A 22666-nucleotide genomic window follows, 5' to 3' on the forward strand; every position below is an offset into this window, starting at 1 on the left:
TATATATATATATATATATATATATATATATATATATATATATATATATAATGCTATATTAAAATTATGTGTTCATATATGAAATATTATTTTGAACCGATATTTATGCCTGGTGTCAAAATTAAGAATAACAAAGTCTCTGACAAAAATTTTGTTTCTTTAAATGCTAATTCAAATTGGTTTTGAAAATTATCGATACCGATAACCATAAAATGCTTAATATCGGCACCGATAATCGGCCGACCAGTGTGTGTATTCACGTGTGTGTGTGTGTGTGCGTGTATATATTATATTTGTATGATTTAATATATAAAACATTTACTTGTATGAACACATTCAGATACTGCAAGTTGTGTCAACTTATAATTTCATTGTCGTTTCAGTGAAATTAAAAAATTTGTGTATACACACACACACACACACACAATATTTATAGTTTTTATTGTTATAGTTTCAGTTTAAGTTTAATTTGAAGATTAATTTTGTTATACATATATTTTAAAAATGTAGTTTTTCTTTTTATATTTATCTAAAATGTTGCTTTATATATTTGTAATATATTATTTTTAGTAATTTAATAAACTTACAGCAACATTTTTCATTTTTTTATTTGTATCTAAAGTATAGATTTTATTTTAAATTTCAAGTAACAAAAACACTTTTAAATAGGTTTTAATTAACAAAACAGCAGTGTTACCAAATTTTCAGTTCAATTTTGTTTTAACCATTTACTGTCCACACTTAAGGTCTTGCTACTTAGTAACCTTGTAAAATCACCCATTCGTGACACTATTTGTAATGCTTTTCAAAGAGATGCTTGTGCTGCGAGGTGTGTTGACATACACACTTGAGGTCAAGTGTCTTCAATGTTCAATGGATACAACTCACAGATCGCTCCTTGTGTGGTTCGAACCTGCAAACCTTCCAACATGGAACGTTAACCACTACACCACCAATGTAAATACTCTTTATGTGGCACAATTCAGCTTATGCTTCCATTAGAAAAAAAAAAAAGAGAGAAATCAATTGCAACAAGGTGGATGCAGTTCGAGTTTAGTCAATAGAGGTGAAATAATATTGATACTTTGGAAAATAACTGGAAGGTCTTGATTACTTCGTCTTTTTTTACCCTTTGCACCATTTTCTCTCTTTTCCCATCACTGTCAGCCAACCGGTGCCAGACTGCCAAAGATATCCATCATGTTATTCCTGCATTTGCTTGGTCAACATCAAACGTTTCATTAACTGTGGATAAGCCGCTTTGGTACGAGTTGTACGTCAGCGTCTAAGCCACAGAAAACATGTGGATGAAAGTGTTTAATTCACTTGAACTGGAAAAGCACCTGAAAGCACACTAGGCCGCAGGAGCAGAAAATAAAACTCACCCTCCAGTTTAGCAGCTGAGGTTTTGTCACGTTATGCACTGTTTTCCGAGGTCTCAGAGCTGTTATAACATCAACATTTTTATATAGCATGACCAATGCATGTGCCAAACAAGAAGCAAATTAATAAAATAGTGTCATCACACGTACAGTAAATAGAACCCAGGCAATTAAAATAAATCCTGAAAGTTACATTAAAATAATTAAACTTTTTTTCAGTTGCCTGCCATCACCCTATATGAGACTCATTCAGCTATTCATTCAAAAATTCTTATTGTTAGCTTTAGCACCAGAAAATAAGGTCCTGATTAAATAAAAAAAAAGGATAAGATATAGTTATATTATATATTTAAACATTATAAACTACCATTCACGCTGTCGTATCTATAAAAATCCCATTTAAAAAAACGAAGGAAAAAAAACTACCATTCAAAAGTTTGGGGTTGGTAAGATGTTTTTTTTTTTTTTATGTTTTTGAAAAAAGTATCCTAATGTTCACAACGACCAAGCCTACATTTATTTGTTAATATAGTATAGTAAATATAGTAAAACCAGAAATATTACATATTATTAAAGTTTTAATATATGTAATATATGTTAAAAACAGTTGTGCTGCTTAATATTTTTTGCTCAAACTTTTTCAAAACCTAAAACAATTTGGTTGAATAGAAAGTTCTAAAGAACAGTATTTATTTGAAATAGAAAATCTTTTGTGACATTTTGTGACAAGTCTTTACCGTCACTTTTGATCAATTTAAGGGATGCTTGATGCTTTTTTTTCTTTTCTTTTTTTTTAATCTAGGCCCACCTAACTTTTAAATGTTAGTGTATAACTACATGAGTTTTGGTTTAGCACTTACATTTGACAATATTACACCACTAGTGAATGCAATGCAAATATAAAAAGCTTTGAACTACTATCATGTCAGCAAACTTTATAGATGTGATAAATAAAGATTAGGAGTTTGGGTATATTGTATATTAATATGCTTATTGTTTTTAGTTAAAGTAAAGTTGGATGTTTTTCCACGCCACAGCATACCAATGGAGGTCTAATCCAGACGCTTGTTCTGTAATCACTACGCCATGATAACATTCCATCTGGGGCTCAACTCCAACTCGACAACTCCAAGACAGGACTGTAGCAATTACAAGACAAGAAGTCTGACTTGTGATGCATTTCCAGCTGAGGTGCTATAGCAGCCATTACCACCGGTCAGTTTTCTCCCTCAGGTTATCTGCGGTCATGGAGGAGTTTGAAGAGACTTCTGAAGTATAACACATCCAATAACACTTCAGTACAGATGTTTCTCACTGCCACAGAACACAAACATTACATGTTAACTATGTACAGTGGGACCATGCACTTGCAGAGCCAAGCAAATCTCTGAATGCAATGAAAGTCATTTGGGAAATGTTTGACTCAAATGGTGAAATGCATTAATGTAAAGCAGTGCTTCACAAACCCTGGACTGGTTTTGCTTCAGGACCAAGATTTTACATGGAAATTATGTTGCAACACAACATGAACCAAAACTGTTTACTGCAAAAAAAAATTACTAAAAAAAAAAAAAAAAATCAAATTTAAGATATAGGTATTAATATTACCATGAACATGGTAAAATGTATCAAATTAAAAATAATACATTAAAAATAATGTAAAAAGTTAAATATAGAAAATATGAAAAAAATATTTTTTAAATTCTAAAAAAAAAAAAAAAATCTAAATATCTTATATATCTATTTTTATATTTTTAAAAAAATACATTTATTCATTTATTTATTTTACATTAAAAAAAATGTGTGTTAACTGAAACAAAGCACAATTATTTTTTTTTTCTTTCATCCAATTCAAAAAATTTAGGGTATTGATTCACATCTATATTTTTTAACTTGAGCCAATGAAAAATAAATAACTTGCTAAGTTAAAAAAATATAGATTTGAATCATTACCCTAAATTTTATTTTAATTGGATGAATGAAACATTTTTTTTCAGTGCAGAAATAAAATTAAAATTATAAAATGTTGCCTTGGCAACTAACGGATAAGTTTAAGTTGTAGTAGTAAATCTACTAAAAATACTACATTTAAAATAAAAAAATAAAGCTCAATAAAAATCTAAATAAATAAAAAACAATAAAAATGAAATAACTAAACTAAACTGAAAACATAAAAAGTAAAGCTCAATAACAAAACAAAAAAATGACAGAGACAAAAAATATATAAACTACTAAAACTAAAATTTAAATATAAACTGAAAATATAATTGTGACACTGAAGACTGGAGTAATGATGCTGAAAATTCAGCTTTGATCAATTAAATTACATTTTGAGATGTATTTAAAATAGAAAACTATTTTAAACTATAGTAATATTTCACAATATTAATGTTTTAATGTATCTTTTAATCAAATAAATGTAGCCTCTGTGAGCATAAGAGACTTCTTTCAAAACACTTTTGCCCAGTAGTATATGTGTGTGTGTGTGTGTGTATATATATATATATATATATATATATATATATATATATATATATATCCATCCTGCTTTCCTTGTGTAAGCTGAACTATTTGCTATTCATCACTAAAGCGGTGTTTACCCACTAGCACAAAGAAAGACAGTGAGAGGATAGAGCTCAGGCTCCATGTTTACATTCCTCCTCCTCCTCCTTCTCTTCTTCATGCATGCTTCCTTGTTACTGACACTTCAGTAAATCATTACACAGACTTTACAATACAGCATGTGTGCACTACCTGATCAAACCTGATCACTACTCCCTCGAAAACAAGAGAATCCTGACATACTGAACAACAGGCATGCACAGGAAGTCAAAGCTAGCTTGATTTGAAGTGCTCTGAATGCAAACACACCCCACATACTGTCAGGACCTGACTCCCAGACCCAAACAGCGAGGAGGGAGGCGCTCCAGTCAATATTTACTCCATCTGAAGGGACCGGGTCAAGGGTTGCCATGGAAGTGATCATTGGAATTCCAGGAGCGTCTGAGCAGATGAACGGGAAGGCGAGGGTCTTTGATAGAGGTCGAAGGATCACGGCAAACAACCAGACGATCAGATAAGAACTCAGACTGCCTGTCTGGATGGGCTGCTTTTCAGCACAGGGTGATACTGGGTCGGTATTACTGCTCCCTCGACGAATCACAACACACTGCAGCTAGTCTCAGCCTCAGACGTCATGCTCACGGACCGTTGGCTAAACGTCTGATGCATGCGGCACACAAAAGTGGAAACACTTCAGGAGTTTCAAAGTCGTCGTCGGATTGGTTGAATTATACAGGATTTCCGGAAGACGTGTGTGTCGCGTTCTTTAACAATCCGCCTGGAAACAAAGATGCCGTTGTCATGAGAAATCGAGTCCCCCCTCGAAATCGGGTCCACTTAGGACCCTGAGTGATCCCATTGGCTCCACAAACTTTTAATGGGTATTATTTTTAGCGCCTGATTACAATTCCTGCAAAATCGCGCTTTGATTTATGTCGTTTGAACTTCGTTATAATGACCATTAATGTCTTTCAAATTACATGTTTCATACGCTAGTATCCAAAGCTATAGGTTGTGAAATCAAATATTTCTCGTTTTTATTTATTTTTTGTTAGCTCACGTACTAGCATAGCATACAGCTACCTGATTAGCCTGCTAGGTTAGCTTATACACCACGCATTTGCACTTACCATACATATATTCACAACGAAATAGTAACATAAGTGTTGACTTTTGATCAGGCATTTAAAAAAGCTACCACTTTGGTCCTAAGCAGACACGATTTCGAGGGGGGACTCGATTTCTCATGACACCGTGACGCCAAACCCCCTCACGATTGAAGAAAGCCGTCGTGTTTACAACTGTGGCGACGAGCGCTTATTAGGACCAACTAAACGCTGGATTTTTAAAAGTATGTGAAATATTTAAAGTTATAAATTCTTTAAAAATCCTACAATGTGATTTTCTGGATTTTTTTTCTCATTTTGTCTCTCATAGTTGAGGTATACCTATGATGAAAATTACAGGCCTCTCTCATCTTTTTAAGTGGGAGAACTTGCACAATTGGTGGCTGACTAAATACTTTTTTTCCCCACTGTATCAGGACCAGAAATTCAATTATGTAATCATTTACTCACCGTAATTTCATTCCAAACCCATCTTTGTTCTGTAAAATGTGTTGTCTAACTTTCAAAACATTTTCTTTTGTGTACTGCAGAAGAAAGAATGTAAAAGGGTGTGTAAATGACAGAAATTTTATTTTTTAGCTGAATTATGCTTTTCTAATGTAATCTTTTAATAACACTAATAATTTAATAACTTAAATGTTATAACGTAATCTTTAGCAATCTTCAAAATTAAAATCCATTTAAAAAAAACTGTATAGAAATAAAGCGGAAATAAAATAAAACAAATATTAGATGAAAAACTTTATACAAAAACTATGTGCAGCCTTGGCAACTAACTGAAATAAATTATAGTTTAGGTTGAAGTACTAAAATTACTAAAAAATTAAATAAAATCAATTACAACAGATATATATATAAATAAAAATAAAATACTAATAAAAATGACAAATAAAAAAATTTAAATGAAACCTGAAAATATAAAAATTGTAACTAAAGAGAAATATATTAATTTTTTTTAATAAAAATTACAAATAATAAAATTACAAATAATATGAATGCAATAAAATTACTATAACAAATTAAAACAAAAACTAGAAAAATAAAAGCTAAAAAATATGTTGATGGTATATATTAATAAATACCATGATAGTATATATAATAATACTAAAATAACACTGGTCTAAATTCACTTGTAGCATTTTAAAGTGATTGTTTGACAAAATAGTATCAAATTTTAATATTTGATATTTCAATAAACAGCCATGTACCGGCTCCCGACCATAATCTGAAAATAATCAGTATCAGCCAGAATTTTTATATTGTGCATCCTAATAAAATGCTGTAACGGTCAAAAATAACTCGTTTTATTCATTTTCCAAATAATATGCAAGTGGTGCTTGCCCATAAAAACCTTGCTGCTACTTACCAAATTGCAAAAGTAATGCCTGTTTTCATACATGTTTCCTAAATCTGAATCATGTATCATCTTACTTACGTACACCTATCATAGTTCACATCAGTCCACATTAAGCTGGGACACGAGAAAGTACTTAAACATGCAAAAAAACGACATGCTTCAAAAGCAATAGTGATGCTTGCACCTCTAAAATAACATTTCTAAAAACTTGTTCACCCCTTAATCGGCTGCCAACACACATGAAATCATTCACGGCTGAACGGAAGATATCTGGGCCGCCCGCTGTGCGGAGCGGAAGCTTCTCTCTTGAGCGTGTCTGTAATCAGCCACGTGCGTCAGATCAAGCGTGCGGCTTATATTTTACACGCTGAAGCTAGCGCGCTCCGACAGCATGTATTAATACATTTGCAAGTAAATGAATCAGAGTTTCCTCATTTCCTTACTATATCACATCCGAACGTGTTCTGTCCCGCCCAAAACCTAAAGCAACTGTATTAAATCAACAGGGGATGCCATTACTTACACCCAAACAGATAAGTATTAATTGCATCTGAATTGCTTTCACATGCAAACAGACTTAAATATTACAGATACTAAACTGATATGTGTAACGGTGTGTGACATTTTAATAGGACATTTGAATGATTTTATTTGTTACAACAGATGCAAAGTCATACGTCAGTAATTGCATTTCACTTAATGCCACCAAGTAGCGAATATTTTATGCACAAGCACAAAGTATTGCGACTGTAACATTTTGCTTTTGGTTTACAATGTGATCATGTCGTCACCTGCCATCACCGGTTTATTTAAATCTTAAAATGGCATATGTGGAATAAAGAAACTGGGAGTGTCTCTTATTTTCCTCTGCTGAACTTGGCAAACCTTGCATTCGCAAACCTTTAATTTTAACTGATGTTATTCACTCGAATAGCATCCATTTCCAGTGCTAAAAGCTACAAAACAAAGTCTGTTTCCCTAATCAAATTAAGGGCTAAAAAGGAAAACATTGCATGGAGGTAAATCCAATAATCCAGGAAAAACATTTTGACGTTAATTCACAGAAAGCCCACGGGCTGTAATCTCTCCATGACCAGTGACAGGATCGGCAGATACTAATCACTGCATTACCAGCCATACTAGCATTTTTAGTACTGGCCAGTATGAAAGGGATGAGATTCTGCTACATTTATGCCATTATAAAAGCATATTTGCGAGGTTATCAGTGGGCAGGACTGCTTTACATCATTTACACTTGAGAATGCAGAGGGGGAAAAAAACGGGGTAATGTGAAAACACAGCAGGACATGTCAAGTTGAGACATGGATGTAGTTGCTGTTACAGTAAAGGGTGTTTTTTTTCTAAATTTTTCAAAGAAAATTACTTTACAGAAAATACAAAAAATGCCACCATGATGCAAGGCTGTTGTGGGTGGTTGTAGGTTTAACTATGAGCAACAGAGCATGAGTGGATGAATGTACGAGGGGAACAGGTCCCACCCACCTTATCCGCAGCATTTGAAGTACTTTCCCTATTATTTTTTCCCATTAGGATTAAAATAAAAAACCTTCATTAAAGGGTTATAAGCCACAATCTAAAAAATCCAACCCAATTGCTTGGTTGAGTAAATTGGGTCATAATTTATGGGTTATATTTTCAGTGTTTGGGTGGTTTTTGTGTTACCCAGATCCTATTGATTTTGAGTTATTTATCAAGTTTTTGCGTCCTCTTCAGGAGAGAGCAGTTCTAAGCACCATCAAATTGATGCATTTCTTCGGTAAAATACGGGTTTGTGTACGTTTTATTCTATCTACAAAATCGTTACGGTGATGGATATTGTTCAAGTTTATGCAAAGCATCATACAGGGGCGCAATGCAAGTCATCTAAACGAGTGTCGCGTCTTGTCTTTTCGCGTGATGGAAAGGCTGATGCTTTGCAGAAAATAAATGATTTTATTCATAAAGATACAGAATATACATACTCTGGATGTTAAAATATGTCTTTAGAGCTGTTTGTTTACAGGCAGGTTATGGAGTCAGTCACAGCATAATTTGGTGCATTATATGAGTGAAACGCAGGGTGCCGGTTTAAATATAGATAATATGTATGGCCTACGTATTAAAAACTATATAAAATGTGACCCCTGAGCACAAAACCTTAAGTCTTAAGTCGCTTGGGTATATTTTTAGCAATAACCAACCAAAAAACATTGTATGGGTCAAAATTATTCTTTTATGCCAAAAATCATTAGGATATTAAGTAAAGATCATGTTCCATGAAGATATTTTGTAAATTTCCTACCGTAAATATATCAAAACTTAATTTTTGATTAGTAATATGCATTGCTAAGGACTTCATTTGGACAACTTTAAAGCTGATTTTCTCAATATTTAGATTTTTGGGTTTAACAATCTCATAGCTCAAAGTAGAACTGTCTTTAAAGGTTTAGGAGTTATGGTTAAAAATCAATTCCCCATTGAAAAAATGAACGGGATTTTTACTTCCGGAACCCGACTTTTGCACTCTATAGTAACAGCAATGCAAACACAAATGATCCTTTTCAAACAGGTTTCCCAAGCAAACCTGTCCTAACTGGCACTACTGGTTGATCCAGAGGCTGACCTGTCAAACTATACTCCAACTATGACGTGAAAATGGCATGAAAAGTTACACTGTTTATACTCAAATCAAATTAATCTGATATCACACGTTTGTGTTAGATAAGGCGTTGTTCAGTCTGACATTCTGAGGACTACAATGAAAACTGGCACATTTGTATTTTCTAATAGAGCGTGAAAATGCACGTCTCTTGAGTCTGGATAGTCAGACAATTTCACCCGGATTCAGCTAACGGCATTCTGCAAAAAGATGATGCATTTTAAAAAGCAACATAACACACTTTCATTACACCAAATTGAACCTGCTTTGCAAATTACAAATTACGCTGTGTCCATATGAGCTGACAACGTTCTGAAACACCACGTACCTGCCTTTGATCAATCATATCCTGCATAGCAAATCTGAGCAGTATTTTTGCTGCTTTGCATGAAAGGTGTGGTAGGATTACACATCACAAAGGCACATGCATGAATAAACATGGCTTTGCATATGCGTTTGTATGTTACGCTACAACAGGTCATGCATTTTCAAAGTCTGAGTAGCAAACATTCAGGCCAACAACTACAACTGCAAAAGCCAACAAATTTGGAAGTGGCCCCAATGATTCATGCCTAGCAAACTTATCGCTCACCATCCAGCTGTCTTGTTACTAGATGACACGAAAGCGCTGTGGAATTCATGCTGAAAGTAAGAAGCCTGTGTAAAAATAAAACCTGCTTCATAACAAAACCATTTTCTTGGCTACAGAGAGCTCACGAAGAGGTGTTAGTATGTGTGTACAGTGTAAACATATCACATTCTCACAAGTCTGAGCCAAGATATCTTGAGGAGAACTGCTGGGCATCTTAAACTTCATGATAAAACTCAGTTCTTGGGAGAATCGCACGAAAACGGTCAACAATGTCCTGGTTATAGTTCATCCACAGATGTCTCTCTCTCTTTTGGAACGTGAAGTCATAATTTGCGTATAGTATTATTTTACAATAAATAATGCACTATCATTTTTTCTTTTTAATTTTAGATTTAAAAAAAAGTTTTAAATTTGGTTGTCTTCATTTTTTTAATATTTTATTTTATTTCATTGACTTTATTTTATTATTAATAATAATAATAATAATAATAAGACAAGCCATTTGGATATGTCCTGACCAAACTTCCTGTTTTAACAGGAAGCTTGTCACTACAGGAAAGAAAATGGCACTATTTTCTGAACTTGAGAAAACATTTACTCGCACTTGTGTGCATTTACTGTCAGATCCAATATAGTCGGCACAGCATCTCTTTTATTTCAGTGTTTCTGAAAATCCTGTGTTGAATTGTGCCTTGTTTGTAAATGAATCCATGGTAAAATAAGTGAACAAAGGAGCAAGTTCTTATAACGCGGTCTGGAACTTCATTAAAAATAAAGTTCATCAAATCTTTCTTAACGCTGGGATCAGGAGGAGGTCAATGCAAAGACTAGGTTTCCTCAACTTGGCACTGCACAGCGTCGTCTTGTCTTCCGAGTCACCTTTATCGTTTGATTTCTGCGTAGACCTGCATTCACCTCTCGTTATTTACACTAAGTGTGCAAATTGGTGGGCGGAGCTAAACAGGCAGCGATGTAGAAGCAGGTGTTGATATTCTTCTGCAGAAGCGGTGTTTATCCACACTATTACGTCATAAAGTGGCACATTCCACAAGCTGTCGTTTTGGCAGATTGGCTTCAATATAAGCCGTTTTTAGACTAACAAGTACGGTTACAGGTCTTAAATGGTTACAACCTCTTAAATGTCGAAATTTCTAGGGAATTTTGATTTCTCGGTTCATGACCCCTTTAAAAGATTCTCAGACATTCAGCAGAGATGCATTTTAGTACTTAGAATTTATGAAGAAAATGTGCTTGGTTGTCATGACAACATGCAAAAAAAATACATTTTCTTTATGCTAATTATTTCTTATTCAGGGTAAAACCTGAATTTCATCTGTGAAATTCAGCTTATGAAGCTGCAATGAATTCAAATGTAGCACATTCACATTTCAGTATTTAGAGTTTATGAAGAAAATGTGCTTAAATGTCATGAAATTAGTGCAAAAAATGTTACCGTTTCCAAATATAGGCCTTGTTTTCTTTAAGCAAAATATTTCTTATTTATTTTCAGGGTAAAACCTGAACATGAAATTCACCTTATAAGGCTGTGATGACTTAAAATTACCCATGAGCCCAGAAAACCAACAAATATGAAAGATTGTGCCATATGGCTGAAATATATACCAGTGCTGGTAATTAATAGGCTGGTTTATTGCATTTGCATTCAGCGTTCTTGATCCTACAGCAACACCAGTGAGTCACGCTCCTACGGTCTCCTGCTGTCATCTGTAAACAATCATACAAGCACGCTTCTTTCCTGCATCTAAATATGGTCATGGTGTGTGTGCAAAGAGCAGAGATCTGCGGTCAGGAGTATTAGAGAGAAACAAGGGCGGCTGGGGGATGTGTGTGTGTGTGTGTGTGTGTGTGTGTGTGCACGCGAGTGATACTGTGAGAGAGTGGAAGAGATACACGGATCCTTCGGGGTTTATCTTTCCCCTGATGAAAAACTAAAGAAGCATCCGTTTCTTTCACAGCCAGGCATGTAGCATGTGGACAAAACTATACTTTCACAAATGACCGATTTTTTTAACTCGGTCGCCCTTTCTCACTCTTTCTGCGGCGAAGCCTCTTCCCATGAGGGCGTGGAATGAAGATACAGCCAAAGACAGTCGGCTCGCAGATTAAAAATGGAGCATCACATTTATCCGCCGGCACATTATGAGAGATAAGCGTTACCTCCAAGTCTAAGCCCTTTTAAGGAAAAGGGAATCTTTGATGTGAAACTTGTAGATGACCCTCTTTGCATCCTTCTGTTCTGGCAATTTCGTCATTGAAGGGAACATTTCAATGATTGTCAGCCCGGCACAGGTCAATAGCTTGCGATTTGCTTGGATTCCCATGATTCAGAGCTCCTGTTTTTCTGTGCAAGATGTTGTTAGAGCGAAAGGGATGAAGAAATGGGTCACTTTGCATACGGCTACTTACGAAGCCCATATGAAATGTACATGTTTTCTGCAGAGATTGTTGGGGGAAATTTGTGGAATTTGCAGAAAAGATGATTTGAAATGACTACACTCGCATAGTTAAGTGGAATCATTAATCAGCCAAAAATCCAAACAAAAATAACTGAATGAACAAAAGTCAGGGGATATTTAGAATTTTGTGAAAAAAGACAGACGTTCAAATTCTGCAGAATTATGCAATGCTTACTTTATTGTCCTACTTATTACAAGCCATTACACATATAAAGGGAGTGTTTATTTCCGAAAGAAATTAATACTTTTTTTTCACCAAGAATGCATTCAATTGATCAGAAAACAATGTTTTAAAAACATTTATTTCCAATATATTAGTTAGTTTCCATAAAAATATTAGTTTACGAACAAATACGAAGCAGCACAACCGTTTTCAATTTTGATAATGATAAGAAATGTTTCTTGAGCAGCAAATCAGCATATTAGAATGATTTCTGAAGGATCATGTGACACTGAAGACTGGAGTAATGATGCTGAAAATTCAGCTTTGCATCATGGGAATAAATTACAATTTAAAATATATTCAAATAGAAAAAGAGTTATTTTCAATTGTAATAATATTTCACTGTTTTACTGTATTTGTAATCAAATAAATGCAGCCTTGGTGAACAGAAGAGACTTCTTTCAAAAACCGTAATGTATGTTCACCGTATTGGCAGATCACTCCTCCCTGCAGCAGTTCTGGAATGCAGGCCGCATGAAGAGACGAGTCCTAACATCTTTCCATCTCTCACACACCCAGGGCAGGCTGAAGTCACAGAGATGAGCCCATAGGGCACACATTCCATTATTTTACCATACGTGTTATCAGTCTTAACTTTCCCTTGAGTCAGGAATGTCTTCTCTATCGGTTACCAAAAAAGTGTTTTACAATATTAGCGAGGAACCATTTCTCTGCTATATCAACTAGAATGATTTCTGAAGGATCATGTGACACTGAAGACTGGAGTAATGATGCTGAAAATTCAGCTTTGCATCATGGGAATAAATTACAATTTAAAATATATTCAAATAGAAAAAGAGTTATTTTCAATTGTAATAATATTTCACTGTTTTACTGTATTTGTAATCAAATAAATGCAGCCTTGGTGAACAGAAGAGACTTCTTTCAAAAACCGTAATGTATGTTCACCGTATTGGCAGATCACTCCTCCCTGCAGCAGTTCTGGAATGCAGGCCGCATGAAGAGACGAGTCCTAACATCTTTCCATCTCTCACACACCCAGGGCAGGCTGAAGTCACAGAGATGAGCCCATAGGGCACACATTCCATTATTTTACCATACGTGTTATCAGTCTTAACTTTCCCTTGAGTCAGGAATGTCTTCTCTATCGGTTACCAAAAAAGTGTTTTACAATATTAGCGAGGAACCATTTCTCTGCTATATCAACTGCAACACCATTAAACATCCAACCTTGTTTGTTTTCAACTGCCATTTCAAAACTTCCAAGGGTTTCTAAACCTTGAATCAAACCAACCAGATTCAAGAGGAGTTATAACATTGCAATATTTGACTTAGCAAAAGCTATTTAAAAACAGAGAACCTGCCGTGGCCCTCACAACTCACCACAGCAATGCTTGCTGTATTTATCACAGTGACTTCTCTAAATGGTGGATCTCACGTCAGGATTGTGGGTAGTCTGGCACAACAAATGACATACAAAACTCTCTGCACCCACATTGTACAATGCACTCAACCCTCTACTGCATGAACTTTCAAGGGTGGCATCATCTCAGATGGCAAATTCGCTGTTGAATAAAGCATTTCAAATGCATGTGATAGATGAGTGTGCCAAGTTTCAAAAAAAAATTTCCAGCACTTTTATAGTTAAAAAATACACCATCCGGGTGCTTGAAGTGCACTACTAGTTGTTTTTTAGCCTGAACACACAACTACAGTGTTGTAGAATTTGGAATTAGGCAGATACTTTTATTTCCAAGCTTGAAGGTATACAGTGTATCAGTGCATGCATTCCCTAGGAATCGAACCCATGACCTTGGTGTTGCTAGCACTAATTAAGCTACGATTATGCTAAACGGGATGCACCTCGGGAATTCTGAAGCTAAACACAAAGCGTATAAATGGTTAAAACACTGTAACGTATGACCTTTGCTGAAAAGTATTACATTTTAAATGAATGGAATGATATTTTGGCTATTTGGGGATTTTTCGAATGATAACCATATTCACTTGACCCACTGATGGAGTTGCTAGTTCTTTTAATCAATACAGAAGAAAAAACAACAACAACAGCTTTGACAATGGATAATGAACGTTTCCCAGTTTTCCCCAATCAGTTTCCCATTTTTTTGGTAAATAAATAAACATTCTTCTGTAATTATGTATTTTCATCCATTTTGCCAGCTTTCAACTTCCGAAACATCAATTCTGGTCAAGTACTAGTTTATGCAATATTATTAAAAATCTGAAAAGTTGGATAGGATGTAGAGGTTTAGAAGAAAAATAATAATCAGCAATATTATTGATTTAACTGAACTGACATTATTGGGTGAGAACAAAACTTGAATTAAACTGAGCTGGATAATGACTCCACAACATTCACACTGATATTGAACTGAATTCAATCAACATTTAACTAAACTGACTTGAATAATGGCACTTTTATCTTATGTAGAGCTGCTTTACAGCTGAAATGGAATTATTGACATATTTAACTGCATTAATGCTGTTATTTTCCAGTGTATTTATGTAAAGCTGTTTCGAAACAAACTGTACGGCATAAAGCGCTTCATAAATAAATGCGACTTGACTTTTGGTATTGTGTTGCTATGGTCTACACCTGCCTCTTCATGTCTTCAGTTATGCTGTAGCCACAGTCACATTCTGCAAGCAAGTCAGGGCATGACCCATCGGCACAGCCAACACTCAGAATCAGCTGATTACTTGAAAAAAAGACTGGGTTCCACATTTGATCACCTTTGAACTTCCTCTGGAAATTAAAAAAGGAAACAGACATGACTAAAGAAAGAAGGCTGCTGAATCTTCTCATTCAATGAAGAGGGCAGAAGAAGCCACAAGCATGGTGATGTTTCCTTCACGTGCACCAAAACAACGGCAATCAAATGCCCAATGGATGATCCGTGATTCATTAGACATAACAGCCTCTGACCCTCCGCATTTCCATAACAGACTTGAGGAGAGCGACCAAACAGTGAAGCGATTTCCATTACAGCTCACACTACTGTTTAAATATTCAAATGGCACACAAAGAGAAGAACTTCCTTTAAAAAGATGCTCTGCCGGCATATTCGCGTTTAACGGGGAATTCCAAACGTCTGCTGCACGGGCATGTGATTCTGAGAGGTTTCAGATTTTTAGGCTTTTCTGGATTTTAGGTCAGGACGCCACTAAGCATTTTCCTTCAGGATCAGGAGATAATGAGAAACCCTCTTTAATATTCACGCACAAATTAATATTACGTAGCCTGTGAACTGAGTGAACCTAACGCTAGCGTCTTCTGAACTCTCAGATGAAACAAAAACCTACAAAAACAACTTCATCGCTATATAAAACACCCCCCCAAGCGGTCTCGGTTGTTCACATGCACTTTTTTTCCCATGCTGAAATATGTGGGTGTATGTACGCAAGACCACAACAGCCCTAGACAACCACGACACCAAAGAAAGGTGACAGTGAGGTGAAATGGGATCTTTACCACAAGGATGAATTAATGAATATAAGTATTCCTGTCTTGATAAATATCAAAGATGTCGAAAACATTCAATTATCACATGTGTCAGATATTACAAATATCTTATTTCAATAACTTAATTCAAATACAAAGCAAATACATGACAGTTTTGGCAGGTTTTTTTTTTTTTTAAAGGATAATAAAATTGACAAATACAGTAGTTGTTTTTCTTGTAAAATTGGAGTGAATATTCTGCCAAATAAATGGATTATGGATTACAATGGATTATGGATTATAAATACACTGTAAAATATAGCTGCAAACAGCGATGACGGGCCCAAGCCCCCAGATTTTTCGGCTAAAAATTTAAAGTGAAGTTTTAATAAAACAAGCAAGTGAAGGAAACCGTTTCTCTATTGACTTTAGAGCGTAGACACCAAGTTTAATTTATAACGATTAAAAATGGATCCGTGAGAGTCTGTTCAATAGGGATTTAATGGGTTAGCAAACAAAATTTTGTAAATATGCTGTTCCAAAGAAATTCAAGTGAGCAAAACGATGTAGACTGGAATCTGCAAACATTTTATACACCGTTTTAGATCTGCAGATTTAAATATGGTAAAACACTGATTTTATATGGTTAATAGGGGTGTAACGATACACGCATAGTGTACCAAACGGTTCACGGGTAAATTCCAAATGGAAGTTGTCATCCCTATCCCCTTGGAGTGGGGACTTTGGAGTGAGCATTATGTAGTCGTTTGGAATACACTTGGCAAAGGGAGCTATGTAATTTCCTCATTATCTTCAGCGGGGATGTCCCCATGACAACACAGCACGGAGTCCGTCAGCAGATGTCGCTGTTTTAATGTCATAAATGTCTTTTTATTGTTGTTAGCATAACTGTTGCAAATAAACATACATTTTATATTTTCAAAAGTTTTTAAAATATGCTATATAATATATAAAAAAAAGAATATATATAAAACTATTTTAAAATATAACATTTATATTTATGCGAATCTGCTGACGGACACCGTGCTGCATTGTCACGGGAACATCCCAGCTGAAGATAATAAGGAAATTACATCACTCCCTTTGCCAAGTGCATTCCAAACGACTACATAATGGCACGCACGTGCCCTGCTCACTCCAAAGTCCCCACTCCAAGGGGATAGGCATGATCACTTCCATTTGGAATTTGCCCGTGAACCGTTCGGTACACAATACACGTACCATTACACCCCTAATTGTTAAATATGGTTAATGTGTAGAATCATGTTAACAGCATTCAAATTCTGTTTATCTTTATGCAAAGTTAAGCATGCACAGATTGCATGTGGGTCTAGATGTCACCTTTGACCTTACAAACTACTGGATAGTTTCTTCACATTTGAGTCATTTCTAACCTCACCAAGGCCCATTATAACAGTTTCACTTAACAGGCTGTAAGCAGTTTAGATATCATGACTACAAGACTAAGACTCAACAGATAAGCTATTTTTGAGATAAAAATGTCCAAAACTTAAAACAGTCATCAGCTTTTAGTAAACAGCATTCAGACATTAATTTGGACGGATGCACAAAGCCTGTTCAAGAGTCCACATCAATGGCTGAGCTGAGTGGCACTTTATAATCATACAGGCCTACTTAATAATAAAAATTCCATCCATCCTTGTTCTCCTGTCACATAACGGAAGGAGAGAACAGAGGGAGGATTGAATCGAGACGTGAAGCATCTGTGGCCTCGCTTGCAAGGTTAACAGGAAGTGCCCCTGAACTCTGTGCGGACACAGTAGCACTGTGTTCCCCCGAATGGACCACCACCACCACATCCTCCATTCAAATGACATCAGATGAGGACAGATGGGTCCACTGCCGTAAGAGTTCGGAGGGGTCACCCTCTTTAATCGCTTACCAGTGACCAAAAATGGGTTGCAGACACATTGAGTGATTATAATTAATAAAGTCAAGCTACAGTATATAAAGCAAAGATGTGAGTGATAGAAGTACAGGCCATTTCATAGGTTTTCAATGGTTTAGCCAACAAAACATTGTAAATATGCGGTCCCAAATTTAAATATGGTAAAACAATGGTTTCATATGGGTAAACATAGGTAAACGTATGTTTAAAATTTCAAGAACAGCATTTAAATTGTTCTCAACTTTATGCATGGCCTTTGACCTTACAAACTACTGGATAGACTGACTGTAGCTACATCCATCCTTCACATCCTGTTTTGAGTCAAATTGAAAGTGCCTATTCAAACTGACTGATGACTTGATTAAGAGAACGTTTCTGCACCAACTAGAGATCCTATAAGCGATGAGATACGGGGTCAACCGTTTATCAGCCTGGCCAATTATCGGCGCCGATATTAAGCATTTTTATGGTTATCGGTCACTTTCAAAACTGATTTGCATTTAAAGAAAGTTTTTGCCAGAGCCCTTGTTATTCTTAATATTAGTTTACATTTTTACACCAGATATACATGTCGGTTATCGGTCTACTTGATCTGTAATAATCGTTATCGGCCCTGAAAAACATCTCATTATGGGGTCAACCGATATCACAATCAACAAGTTTCAAGCTCAATGGCAATCCAACAGTTCATGTTAAGTATGTCAGGCTGGCAAGCTCCTCTCAGAGAAGTTGCATCTCCTCTAAATAAGCCACTGCCATCAAAGCTTTGTAATAAATGCAACACCTTTAGTGATACATTTCAAGACAATTATTTTAATTGTTGTCTACACATATGCAGACAAATGTCTTTAGCTCAATAAATGGTCACTGTGACTTCATATTCTGAATGATACACACTATAATTACAAGTTTGAAAACATCTCAGAGAAAAAATAAATCAAAAAGCAACCAACATTTTTCACAGAAAAAAAAGCTAAATTTTTAATTTACACAACTGTCCTTGAGCATTGGAACTAATTAAATGCATAACTGGGACAGAGCAACAGAACATGGAGATGCAGCAACATGCAACAACAGAAGTTAGCCGTCTGCTGCATTAAAAATTTAATAAGATCTGTGGGTGTCCACAGCAAATCTCGGCTGCATTGTCCAAACCCAGAGAGGCCGATAGCGTGACCATTAAAAATGCTAATTTCTTTGCCAATCACACAAAAAGTGGTGCTTGTTAAATCACGTGTGAAGTACAGGCATAAGGGTCTATTGTAGTCTCATATCAAGAGTTTATACACACATTAAAAGGGTGGTGATAGAGTTTCCTGTGATCTCAACACCATCCATCAATCAACAGATGATTCTGAAAATAAAATATTAAATAAATAAAACAAACATATACATTTTAAAGTGTATTTATACTTATATATTACTAATATATCTTAATTAATACTATATTATATTATATTTAATACAGTTTTTATGCATTGTAAGATTTTCCAATTAAATATTTTTGACAATTAGACACAATCAAATTGCAAAACCAAAAAAAGTGAATTTATTCACCATACATTCAAAACATTCCAATAATTACCATCATGAAAAAAAACATGTATATGTAAAATTATTTTATATGGAAAGATTAACATTTATGGGAGATTTGAGTAAGATACGAAATAATCCATCTCTCTCATACATCTTAGAGGCTCAAGTGATAATTTGGTCAAAAGGCTTCCCAAAATTTCAGTCTAAGGGAGTCTCTCTGTTGTCCTCTGGTTCTCCCTCTCTCGACTAATCGTGCCACTCATTCACATAATAGCATTTCAAAAGATGAAGCCACTTTTTATTGCATGCCAATTCTCAAAGGCAGTCAACAGAAACAAGCGTGCCATTCATAACGGAGCCCAAAGCCCAGTGTATCACTCTTCACGGACAGAGGGTCCCAGTGAAGGGAGGACAAAGGCCCCACTGCATCGGCACGTTACCAATTAACAGGAATTTTACCTTAAAAGGCCGCTTTTCCAATGATCTTACTTGAAGCTGACTTAAACATCCATGGCTTTCACTGAAAGGCATTCACAGAATTCCGAAAGGCATTAAGGCCACTTCATGGGCTCTGGGCCCCTTCTTCAAGAACCCTCAATGGTGTTATGAGCACGTCTAATTAAGAGCATCAGTCCCTCCTCGTGAAAGCACCCATAAGGACCATCAACAGCCACGGGCAATGCAGAGAAACAACAGATGAACACACTGATGACGGATGCATTAGCTAATTGTTCCAAATCACTATAGGATAAACAGCTCATTGGAATAAACACTAGTACAACAGATTTGAGGGAATACTTTAAAGTTATCAGATGCTCACTCATTACAGTGTTTCAGTTCTGAGTCTTGTGTTAGATTTCATTATTGGTGGTGCTTATTGGGTTGGGATTCGAACAAACCCCTAACTCAAAAAATTGTTACAGACATGGATGATTCCTCAAATCAGCTTTTTAAGTAAATGCATTCTATTAGCCTACTTTTCAAAATGACTGGACCTTTAAATCTTCACCTGACGGACAATAAAAAGGGTGGTGGTGGGGACATACACACACCTACTTCAATGAAAAAAATCACATTTGCACTGCAAATCCATTCTGCTAAACCCTAAGATTAACATTGACACTGAGACTTTTTGGCAAAGACTCAACATGGCAAAGTGCCCGGGATAACCAGGATGTACAACTACAGACCTGGAATTGATTAAAATTAAATGGAAGTCAACAGAGAAGTTGAAACCCAAAGATAAAAACAAAAATGGCTGCTTTACCAGCCACTGTTGTGCTCCAGTTCTCAAACCAAAGATGATGTGCTAAACGTTCAAGTGAGGTTGATGGTTAAAGATGCACTCTTAAAAATAAAAGTTCAGAAGAACAACAATTTTTAGTAAACAGTTCTTAAAGTACCATTTTTTTCTTGGTGTAAAGAACATGAATAATCTAAAAACCCCTTTTCATTATTAAGAACCTTTTGTGGAATGGAAAGATTCCATGGATTTAAAAAGGTTCTTAATGGAACTATTAATGCCAACAGAGAATCTTTATTGAGTGTACTCTTGTTTTTCACAGCAATGCCATAGAAGAACCATTTTGGCTTCTCCAGAGAACCTTTTAGTGAACAGTTCTTAAAAGAACCATTTTTTCTAAGTCTAAAAAACATTTACTCTAATAACCCATTCTTTCACTATAAAGAACCTTTTGTGTAATGGAAAGATTCTACAGAACTAAAAGGTTCTTTATGGAACCATAGATGCTAAATTGAGAACCTTTATTTTTAAGAGTGTAGCCTTCCAAACATTCAAACCAGGGACGATTTGTTTAGTACAAACCACGCTCTCACTTTCACTTACCTAAGTGCATTTTGCCATGAAGAACGAGGAGGCTGGGAAAACGAAACCCTGAGGACAGCAAGTGTGGGCGAGGTCTTTCTACCAAGATGAGAAGTGGTAAACTAACAAATTATAGCTCAGCTCTATGCTCAAACTCCCCCTGATATGATTTCTAAGGCTCTAAACCCATGACTTACAGTTTTGTACCAAGAATATCTGGAAATGTAACGCCCCTTAATCTACTGTAAAATGATGCAAGGTGTTTCTCATAAAAAAAAAACACTATATGGAGAGAAAAAAAACATGACTACATTAGTGGACATCACAATTCATCCCATGCACATGTCGGAAAAAGCCTAAAAATGACCAACCCAATCTCACGAGAATAATATTTTACAAGTTGAATTTGTACAATGTGATTCATAGGAATACATACAATTTTTCGAAACATTTAAGCATTAAGGTCCACGCCTAAACATAACCTTCAATGGGGCGTGAACAGAAAACAAACGAGATTGTATGAATTAGGGATGCACGATATATCGGCCACCATATCGGTATCGGCCCATATCGGCTCATTTTTTCTGTTATCGGTATCGGCCTGATAAGAAAATTTGGCCGATATCTTAAAGCCGATAAATAATGCATTATTTCCTTCAGAGACACTTCAGATGCGCGCTGTTCGTTTGCAGCCTTTTGTGCAATTGTACATTGTAATATTGTGTTTATTTGATGTATATCTGATTTATCTCATATAGAATGCGTTTGGTTAAGTTAAAAGAGCGCTTCAGTTTACCAGTGATCATCTTTAGCTCAGCACACGCAGCCCAAACAGCAGTGCACAACATTAATAACTATGATTGGGAATGTCATGTATATAACATTCTAATGAGAACATTATTATAATAAAACGTTGTGAATTCTTTGGGTTTAGTTGCCGTGTTTCAGCGCGTTGTTATGGGAAGAGCGCATCCACAACAGGATCACACATTCTGACTATAGCATGCAATAACTGCGTCATTTGTCATTTCATATATAAGTTGTAATATTATGTTTATGTTGTATTAATATTAATCTCAGGATGCATTTCCTTGAGTTAAATAAGCTGCCAGCAAAACGCTTCAGTTTACCGTGTTCATTCAGCTCTTCAGCTTCAGCTTGAGCTGCAGCTCAATGGCTGCTATTTAAAACAGTGGTATTAATTTGTTACTTTTTCAAAATCATTGATATATTATTAATAACAACAACCACTTGTATTTTTCTCTTATTATTTTCATCAACAATATGGTTTAGTAATTAAAATCATTTAATTATTGTCCGTGCAGAGGCTATTCCGTTTTATTGATCTATGGCGCATTCATTTTGATTCTTTACATGTGTAATGATGTCCAGTGACTTGTTTGCATTATTTATGCATTATTTTATTTATTTGTAAGACTTTTTTATGACTAAATTTGGTAATGGGAGAGTAAAAATATTTTTAAAATGTACACCGTTCAAACTAGGCTGCTTATGTTGAAGTGTTTGGGATGTGGCTTTTAATGATGAGACCTTTTTTGTAATCAGGCTCTC

At 35.4% G+C, this 22666-nt stretch overlaps 1 protein-coding gene across 3 annotated transcripts in view; it reads right to left on the reverse strand.

Moving 5' to 3' along the window:
- Window positions 1-22666, reverse strand: part of LOC107558752 (proto-oncogene tyrosine-protein kinase Src-like) — a 55712-nt gene that overhangs the window by 29291 nt on the left and 3755 nt on the right. The window contains exon 1 of one of the 3 annotated variants that reach the window (XM_016242425.1): window positions 5522-5555. The exons of the other annotated variants lie outside the window; for them this stretch is intronic. The gene's annotated coding sequence lies outside the window, so the exon portion shown is untranslated. Of the gene's footprint in view, window positions 1-5521; window positions 5556-22666 lie in introns of those variants that run through there. 3 annotated transcript variants of the gene reach the window in all.

The sequence above is a fragment of the Sinocyclocheilus grahami genome, unplaced genomic scaffold (assembly GCF_001515645.1).
Source record: "Sinocyclocheilus grahami isolate Dianchi unplaced genomic scaffold, SAMN03320097.WGS_v1.1 scaffold657.1, whole genome shotgun sequence".
In the NCBI taxonomy this organism is placed as follows: domain Eukaryota; kingdom Metazoa; phylum Chordata; class Actinopteri; order Cypriniformes; family Cyprinidae; genus Sinocyclocheilus; species Sinocyclocheilus grahami.